This window comes from Alligator sinensis, unplaced genomic scaffold, assembly GCF_000455745.1.
Source record: "Alligator sinensis unplaced genomic scaffold, ASM45574v1 scaffold144_2, whole genome shotgun sequence".
Taxonomy (NCBI): Eukaryota; Metazoa; Chordata; order Crocodylia; family Alligatoridae; genus Alligator; species Alligator sinensis.
The window spans coordinates 4,594,549-4,604,383 of NW_005841872.1; the positions used below are offsets into that span (position 1 = coordinate 4,594,549).

The 9,835-nt window shown below is 40.5% G+C and overlaps 1 protein-coding gene across 1 annotated transcript in view; it reads left to right on the forward strand.

Moving 5' to 3' along the window:
- The window catches only part of UBE3A (ubiquitin protein ligase E3A), a 70,088-nt gene that overhangs the window by 8,845 nt on the left and 51,408 nt on the right, over window positions 1–9,835 (forward strand). Inside the window, exon 2 of the mRNA XM_006017066.3 lies at window positions 7,721–7,793. The gene's annotated coding sequence lies outside the window, so the exon portion shown is untranslated. The remainder of the gene's footprint in view (window positions 1–7,720; window positions 7,794–9,835) is intronic.

Sequence of the window (9,835 nt, forward strand, 5' to 3'; positions counted from 1 at the left end):
ACCTGCTCATCGAGTGGATCGAAGGGAGCTGGAGCTGGAGCTCCATGTGCTGGGCAGGAGCCTTCTGCTGAAAGTTACCTCCTGGTCACCCAGAGTGGCACGGGGTGGGCATGGACAGGAGCAGCTGCAGCTGGAGCCAATGGAAACAGAACAGCCCCGCCGGCCCCAGCCCAGCCCAGGACAACACGGTTGCAGCTGCGAGTTCAGGGACCACATAGTGTGGCATGGGGCCAGCTTGGCCCACCTTGCAGCCAGAACTGTGCTGTGCCATGCCGGGCTGGTTCCGTGCCATGCCATGTGGTTCCAACCTTGCAGCTGAGACAAGACAGGCAGAGCTGGCTTCCCGCTCCCTACCATATACCCACACCCCTCCCCACAGCTGCCATACACACTTCCACCATGCCATACCCACACCCACATCCTACCCCATACCCAGACACCTCCGCACACACCCCAGCCACCATCCCCACACTGAACAGCCCCCACATACATCCCCTTAAACTCCCTGCACACAATATACAAAAGTAAGTCTGTATTTTGAGCTATTTTGCAATCATCTCTAGATATACTATGCAAATGCACATAAGTCGGGATAAAATATATTTTAAAATAAAATTAAAACAAGTTGTATTAGCTGTTTGATTTGTTTAGTATATGATTTGTTTGGGGGGGGGGGTTCAGTTTCAAGACGGCAACCCCTCCCCTTCCAAAAGGAGTACTTCTGGGGCAAGGGGAGGGACTTTGGTGGCAAAGATTAGGGGTCAGAGATAGGACTTCTGGTCCCAAGATGGCAACCAGGAAGCAGGGCAACTGTCAGGGGGCGGGGCTACCCATGCGGCCCTCAAAAGCTCACCAAAACTCGTTAAGTGGCCCTTCAGCTGAAATAATTGCCCACGCCTGATTTAATCGAATTTTGAAAAAGCAGGGAATCTTGTGTTCCTTTTCCAATTTAAAGAACATGGGGTTGTTTTTTTTTCAAGTGTATGTTAACATCTGTGCCTATCTTCAGCAGATTAAATACCTTGCAAACCTGGCCAATTGTGACCAGAAAAAAAATGATAAAAATACATTTAAGATACTAAACATAAATAAGAAGTGTGCACTCAGTCTTCTACCAAAAATGGTGGTTTGGAGAATCTCAGTAAATTAAGTAATTATACAGCTTGATGTAACATTTATAAATATTAGTATATCATCTTAATGTATCAACAGGTGATATGAAGTTCAGTGTAAAAGCCCAGTTTTGTGGCAAGAAACATCTTTATGGGTTTAACTAGCAAATGCGAATGAACAATTGTTTTAGAAAAATAAATGATAGATGATGATGATTTGGATTTTAAATAGATTTTTTTTCCTATTTACTAGCTTAAGCTATGATTTAAAATTGATGGTTTTCTTTTTTCGCAGGCATGCAACAAATTAGCCCTCCTGAGTGCCACTCTGGTCTTGTTCCCCTGTCTATTCTGCTGCTCTGCTTTCTGCTCCCTTAGCTGCTATGTGCCATGCAAAGAGGTTGCCCATGCCACTTGTAGCATATGTGCCACAGGCTGGCTACCTCAACTTAAACCAACCTTCATCTGTGTGTTTGACAGAACTATACCAGTCAAGAGTCCTTAACTTGGAATTTGGTAGTAGAGGATGCTAATAGAATTTTAGGGCTCAAACTAGTCCTTTATACTTATTTTATTTTTAACCATTTTGGGAGGCCATCCTTTTCAATTCTGCCAGCTATCTCTTCCATTACTGCTTTCTTTGATGCCAGTTCAGATGCTGTCTCTCTATGAGCTTGCAAAAGAAACCTGATTTCTGTTTAGTAATGTGTTCGAGGTAATGGTAGATGGTTTATTGTGTTGTATGTTTTAATACTAACGTTAATGTTTTGGGTTTATTAGGTGGTACTTTGCTTTGTCTTTTAGTAAGAACCATGTACATGTGTGAAATGAGTAGTAAAATGCTTATTGGTCTTTGTGAGATTACTCTTACTGGAAATAGGAGTTCCGAAACAAAATTAAGTTTTGTTATTTGCATGCAAAACCCAGAGTGTTTTTCTTTCCCAGCTATTTCATAGTAAGATTTAGTGTGCAAACCAGTAGTGCTAAACAGAGGGAGTTGTCATTTTAAACAGAAGTTTTTACATAAAAAGCACTTATTATTCTATGGCAGGGGGGTCAAAAATATGGCCCATGGGTCAGATCTGGACTGTGGGTGCTGCCTGTGGGTCTTAGACCAGCCCTGTGCATGTAGTGTCTGCTGGTACTTGTGTGCATGTTATATGTGAGACTGGTCTGGGGCAGGAATGGGGCCAGTCCAGGGAAAACTCACAGTCCAGCCCTGCATACTGGCTCCAGGGCTAGTCAAGCTCAAACACCACATACAGTAGGTGCCCCAGGCTGGCTTCTCATACCACATACAGTGCTTGGGGCCAGTGCTGGCATGCATAGCATTATGGTGCATAGAACCGGTGCTGGCCTGTGTGCTGCATGCAGTACGTGGGACCAGTCTAGGGCCCATGCTCTCTCTAGCATGCAGGGATTTTGTGTGGACCTGATCTGGGCCGGCCCTGCACTCTTCTCTCCCCCCCCCGGGCTCTTAAGAATGAATTAGTTTGATACCCTCGATCTATAGCAGGGATGTCATGCATCTAGCCTGCAGAGCCCTGTTATCTGGCCTCTGGTGCTGTTCCTGCATCAGACTTGACCTGGACTGGTCCCACGGACAGGGTCCATAAGTCATGCCACATGTGACACCTGCCCTGGCTGCTCTGCGATGTGTGCCACATTCAGCACAGATCTTGGAGCAGGTGCCACAGCTGCTGGATCTGGCATGGTGGGGACATGGGGTCCAGGATTTGTGGGCCTGTTGACTGATTCCAGCCTGTGGACTGGCCCCAGATTATTCATCTGGCCCACCATATGGCTAGCATTAGCAGCTTAAGGATGTTTATTTAACTTCTTTATTTTTAAACAGCATAGCATTTGCATTTTTAACTACTCATTAATTCTGAGCAAAATACCTACAGTTTACTTTTTACAGTAAGACCAGTAGAAGGGCAATAGTCTCAGCGCTAATAGATCTAATGTAATGTCTATATTATTGTCTGGAGCCAAGTTGTGGGGTGCTGACCCTATGGTTCATTCAGAATTAGAAAAAAATTCTGCTTATGTTCTAAGGTGGTTTTTATTTCTACCAAATTCTACAATGGGGGCTTGTGTAGTCTGAAACTGGGCTGTTTAATGTGAGCACTTTAGCTCAATTAAGAACTCTAAATTTTTGGAAAAAAATTAGAACCTGTACCTCTGTCAGATACCCTAAGAAATACATTTTAACAGCCTCTCCTCTTCCAAGTAGACCCTTATTTGGAGGGTTAAATAACTTTGATATTCTTCTTCAGACAAACAGGTTGAGAAATGTGCTCCAATATTCTCCATCTATTTAAAACAATGTAAATTAAAGATACCATGCCATCATGCATATAGATATGCAGGCAGTGATATCTTCTCAGACTTCTTTTTTAAGATTATTAAAACACTCTTTTTGGCCTAAAAACCTACCTATCTGAAATACAAAACCACAAACAATGAAAGGCCATTACTAGACTGCCATTCACTCAAATGAGACGTGCAGTCAGTATGGGCAAGTGGACACAGTCTTTTCTTGTGGGATAAATGAAATAGATGATTTAAACTACTATTTATGATCTTGCTCATTCTTTGATGAAATAAGAAAATAGATCTTTCATTTACCTGAACATTTTAAACACTGAGCTAATGAAGAAAAAAAATTGGCTCCTTTTTAATGACTCACAGCCTGTCCTGTATTCTCTGAGTGTTTGCATTACTTGCACAAAGAATAAGGGCCAAACTCAAATAAATTTCCCCCGTTTTTATTATTTTACTGAGACATTTGGTTTCATTTTATCTATTTTTGTGTCATCATATTATGTTTGTTTTTAATTTTGTTTAAATTGGTAAAATATATAGGTATCAGTAACCATACATTATATAATTTTTATTACATACAATTCTATTGTCACTTTTACTGTATTATTTTAGTGAAAGCTGTAAATAAACTACTGTGACAATTTACTTTATTTTAAGGTAACTATGGAAAATTTTCTTCTAAACTCTTGGTATCAAGTGTCTCTACCCCCAGTATCAAAAGTAAAGAAAGACTTTTGAATTCATATTCCTGGTGGGAATGTGACTATGTGTCTGTCTTCAGTGTGCAGGAAAGTACCAGTCTAAGTTACATGATTAGATTTGATATTTGGAGATAAGTTTCCTTTTTTTGAAATTTTATGCAGTATAACTGTCTCCTTAGTAAATTGGGCCAGATCAGAAAAATGTTTTATTTACATTGTTCATTATGGTAGGCTCTTAAGAATGATTTCTGATTGTACAAGAAGTATGACAGCTGTTCTGTATCGGGACCGAGGGTCGGTCTGAGGCTATGGCCAGTAGCCCGGACCGTCAGGTGGGGTTTTTCCATGATGGAGTAGAGTTAGGCACGGAAGCGTATTGGTTTTATAAAGAAAGCTTTACTCACACTGCCGATGGTCACAGTGCAGGGAGGAAACTTGCTTGAGTTGCAGTTGCACACAAACAAACACAAGTGAGATCTCTTCCGAACCGCACCGAACCGAGATGAGTCGTCGATGTAGGACTCCACGAGCGCTTCACATGGGAGATACGTCAAATTTCCACTATGACAGGGAGTGGCTAAGAGCTGATCAGGCCTCTTTGTCCTCCTCCAAGACACACGCGGAGTTTGCTAGGCTCCACAGCGTGCTCAGAGTTCCCCACGAGATGGTTGTGGAGTCCTCCAACTTGGGGGGAAACTGCTCTAACCTTTTATACGGCTAGCGAGCCAATTGCTAGCCGCCATGTAGGAATAATTTAGAATTGACCAATAGTGGGACACTAATTTGCATACATGTAGTGGGAACTCTTTTGCACCGGGGATTTCTCTCTGCAGCTGAGAAATCCACCGTGCAAAGAAAGCTCCATGTGGCGGGAAAATTCCAATGTGCCGAGGCACTAAAAATCATTGGGTTATGACATTCTGTAAAAGACTTAAATCTGTGCTGGTTTTATTCACCTGGTTAAGGCTGAGACCGTCTATACCTCTGTCATTTGACAGATGTAAGATCCATTGAAACCAGGGTTACCCTTCCTCTTATTTTGGATTCATATTTATAAAAATGCAAATAGACAAATAAGCTAATAATAAAGGTATTTAACACATCAGTTGAGGTAGATGTCCTGAACCATTTTGACAGGCTTATTTAGTGGGCAGTAATTGCCATTTCTGAAGTTCATTGGGTTTGTTTTCATATGCTCAGTGCTCAGAGTTGTTCTGTAGTAACCTGTATGGCTGCTGAAGTGGGTACCTTGACAGCTGAGAGCTGTAAGGTCTTGCAAGGGTGCTACTCAGGAAGCTGGAAAACTTGAGGTTTGTTCCTAGCTTTCACCAGTGTCTGTTTGTCCTTAGGCATGTCACCCTTCTGTCTCAATGACTTGTCTTATTTGTTTAGATTGTAAACTCTTAGGGTAGGAACTGTACAGTGACTAGCATTATAAGGCCCCAGTCATTGTTAGGCATTGTAGATGCTACTGCCCTACTAACCCTATTATAATCATATAAGTCATTGGGAATACTTTTAGGACTTTACTACCCAGTACACTTACTAACATTGTAGATGTTCTTGAGAGATGGTGAGTAAAGTTTTCTATATCTTACAAACAGTTAGGATGCATGGACTTGATGTGGATGCCATAGCTTTTGAGAGTTCCTGTTTCTTTTTAGGTTGTCAGCTACTTTTCCTACTGTTCTTTCATTGGCCATATTATGTATACAAATTTTTAGTGTCTTAGGTGAGTAGTTTGTAGTTCTCCTTTTACTACTGCTGTATATAGTACAAGTCTTTGCTGTCTGTAAACCAGTCATTTTTGTTGGCGTAGAGCCCTCTGCTTTATCCAGTTCTTTACACTAGGACTGATCTTGTTCCTTTCTAGACTAAGGGGTCCATGTGAAGTCACTTGTTTCATTTTCTTTTATTTCCAGCACCATATACTAATAATGTGACATGCTTGTGCCAGTAGAAAATTTGTTTATTTCTTCGTGCTAATTGCATGTTACAAATCAGGTTGTATATCAGAAGCGTTCAGTAAAATAGCAGGCCGAAAGGTTACATTTATATTTAAACAGTTTTCATTCTCCTTGCTTTATCTAAAAGATTATATATTCAACCTGTGTGAATATATCTGTTATTGGAAATGGTTGTAACACACTCAGGAATATAAAGGATATGGTTTCCAAAGATAAAACATCTTATTTTATCCTAAAGATTCACTTAATAAATTATTTGAAGATACTGGATATGGCTATTGTTCCTTGTAAGGAAAAAGTCTAATATTAAAAACCCACTTTACAGTGGAAGCCTAAAGAAACAGTAGTGTGTGTGGAAGGGGGGAGGGGAGGCATGCCTCAGAGATGACGGAAAAGTGTAGGGGAATTCTTACCTGCTTAGGGGTCTTAAAAGTCCCTAGCTGCTGTTCTTGTGGCATGGTTAGAAAGAGGGGTGCAGCCACACCATTACACACCTTCTAGATCTAGCCCGTCTACCATGCCTGTACCTGAAGGCTTTTACTGCTCTGCAGGTATAGCATGGGAACTGCTTTGTTTCCATATAGGGGAGCACCCTTCCACCAGCAAAAAAAGTTTACCAGAAAAAATGAAATTGTGCTAGTATAATAGTGTCTGTGCCGCAGATTGCTGCTGCTGTAGCTAGGATTACCCCTGGCAGGTGCAGATTTCTACAGCTTTATCTGGCAAACACCTGGCCTTTAGGGTATGACAGCTTCTCCATCACCTAGCATCTTTATATCAGAATTTGGTGTCCTAACCAATGTTGCCTGAAGTTGTGAATATGAGGCAGAGATTATTTATGAAATTCTGTGGTCTGTGTTGGAGATGAGTCTAAATACTCATAATGGTTTTTTTGGCCTTCCTCTATTAAGAAAACCTACTACGTCATATTCAAAGTACCATAGATGGTCCATACCAAATAAATGACCTATTGAATCGTAGCAAATCAGTGTTTAGTTAAGGACTCCGCATTAACTTATGAGTACATTTCTTTGGCACCTATGCCCCCAAATGCAAATTTCCAAATGAGCTGCTTTAATCTACAGAAATATAATTTTGTGCATTAGTATATTTCACTCTCTCTTATGTATGAGTACGTTAGGGGTGTGGGGAGGGGGTTGAGAGAGAGAGCTATAACTATAGAATTTTTTCCGTGTTTTAAAGATCAACTATGCAGCAAAAGCAAAATGTGTGGTTTTCTTTACTGCTTCTTTGTGAGGTTTTTTCCTTTATAAGCACTGATCTCTTTTGAAGACCTTGCCAGGATTTTCCATCAAAGACAGAGAATGGATATTTATAATGGGAAGGAGAAGGCTGGGAGAGGAGCAGAACTGTGGATTTTTTACATTATTAAGAAGGGAAGCAAAGGACAAATTGTTTGTTTTTTGCAATTTCCCTTTATTACTCTGTTTAGTACATCCTTTTGTGAATTATACTGCAGATACACACATCTGTACAAATAGAATCTTGCGTAGAGAATGATGATAGTTTTTGTAAGGTGCATTTTATTTCAAGTTGGTATCAAACTTGTTCATTGATGAAGAACTTGAAAAGTTGTGTTTTGTGTTTATAGGTCCAAGAACAGTGGAAGCCCATTTTTAGAAAAAAATTACAAGAATAAACTGCCGCAATTCTGAAAAGATATGGTATGTTTCCTGAATTTTTATATCCATTATATATGTCGCTTGTTAAATTGCAAGATCTTAAGTAGCCGTTGTTACCTTAACAAAGCAGAAACTCCATTAGGGGAAATAATGGGCCAGTCCTTTTCTTTAGGGTGTTTAAATTGCAATATTTACGATGCATGGTTCTTTTGAAAATTGGCAGTTACTTGATATTCATGGACAGAATAAATTAACTGCTGAATAATGCAGCCTTCAAGTGAAACAACTTTACAGGGTTCTGCTCCAGTTTAGTGTTGTACCAATATTATATATTTGTTCCTTTATAAATTGAATAGGAATCAAGACAACCTCTGATTTTTATTATTGTAATGCTGAACCTGATGAAATGTTGTTTGTGAAATGTCTAAAATTTTGATGCTTGAGTAATAAGTTGTACTATAGCAGGCAGTACAAAAAGTAACTGATGTAGCCTTAGAGTTGGAAAATGTAACATTAGAAAACACTGAAATTAATGGTATAGTGCAGGGGTATCCCTATGTGCCAGGTCCAGCCTGTGGAACCACATAATCTGGCCCCTGGTGCTGGCCCACAGAGGGCCAGTTTGAGGGTCACCCTACCTCCCCCCACCCCACACACACATGCTGCATCCAGTTGCTTCAGTACCCACTCCAGCCAGTTGGGGACTGCACTGCACACAGGCCTCTATAACCAGTCCAGAATGTGAGCCACAAATGGCACCCACTTCAGCCAGCCTGAGGCAGGCGCAACATGCAGCATGGTTCCCAAAGTGAACACCACGTGTGGTACAGTCCCAGACTGGCCAGAGCAGGCACTATGGGCACTGGATCCAGCATGCCAGGAGTGGAGGTAGTGTTCTGTGGGCCCTATCTGGCCCACTGGGCTAACCCTGGACTGTTCATCCAACCCCCGGACTGGTCCTGGACCACTCATCATTCATCCACAGGGCCTGATAAGTTTAAATTTGACACCCCTGGTATAACGTGAACATATTGCGCACCTTGTCTATTTTGTTTATATTTCCAGCAGCCTAAATAATAAAATGTGCTTGAATAGTGCAGTTGAGCAAATTCTTAATCAAACTTACTCCAGTTTTCAGTATTTAAACTCGGGCTTGCAGATAACCATATAGGAATGAAAGAGGAGAAGAACCTTAAACTAGACCACATCAGAACTTGCTAGGATTTTTATTGTATTATTGTCTCTCTCTCAAAGCAACAGTACTATGGAGTTTTAAAACTTAATTTCATAGCAACCGATAGTTGCTCCTGCATGCACAAAAGTGAACATTTTTAGTTCCTTTTTTCTAGTTTAACAAGTAACATTCCTTTCATAGACTAATTTGCAACTCTGAAGCTTTAAACTTAAATATCTGTTAATTTTCTACACCAAAATATTTGGAAATGTTTTAAATGTGATGGAAATTTATCCATTCAAAACTGCTAGTGAGTGACAAGTTACATATACATGTATTTGAATGTATTAAAAAATAATTCACAAAAACTGCCTTTGAAATAAAATATTAAAAATATCAGTCCAGGGGAAAGGGCTTCTATTTTTTTTAACATTTTAACAGAAAGTTCTTGTGAGGAGATTTGATTAAAGCTGACATGCAATTACTGTTGAGTCTACTGTAACAACATCTGTACCTCCTTGAGAGAGACATTATTCTATAATCCAGATGTTTCTGGGAGACTTTAGAGATTGGTCCTTTTTGCTTTGTCAATCAGGTAGCAGCTGCTGACTGCTCAGTCACCTTCCACTCACAGCACCTTTGGGACCACCACATGCTTCTGGCTCTCCAGGAATTCACTTTCCAGTTGTACCAAGAAAAAATTGTGTGGATAATCTAATCTTTTCCAGTTCATAAACTGACACCAGTACTTTTCTCTTGAATCTTTTCCTGTTCATCCATTCAATACGAAAGGGTAACTGTTTTCCCCACAGAGCTGCAGACAACTTGTTTAGCCATTGCGATAGAAAAATTGATCCTTTTTATATACTGGGAAGAAAGATGGGTATAATTTGGATTGTTACCTAGCGAG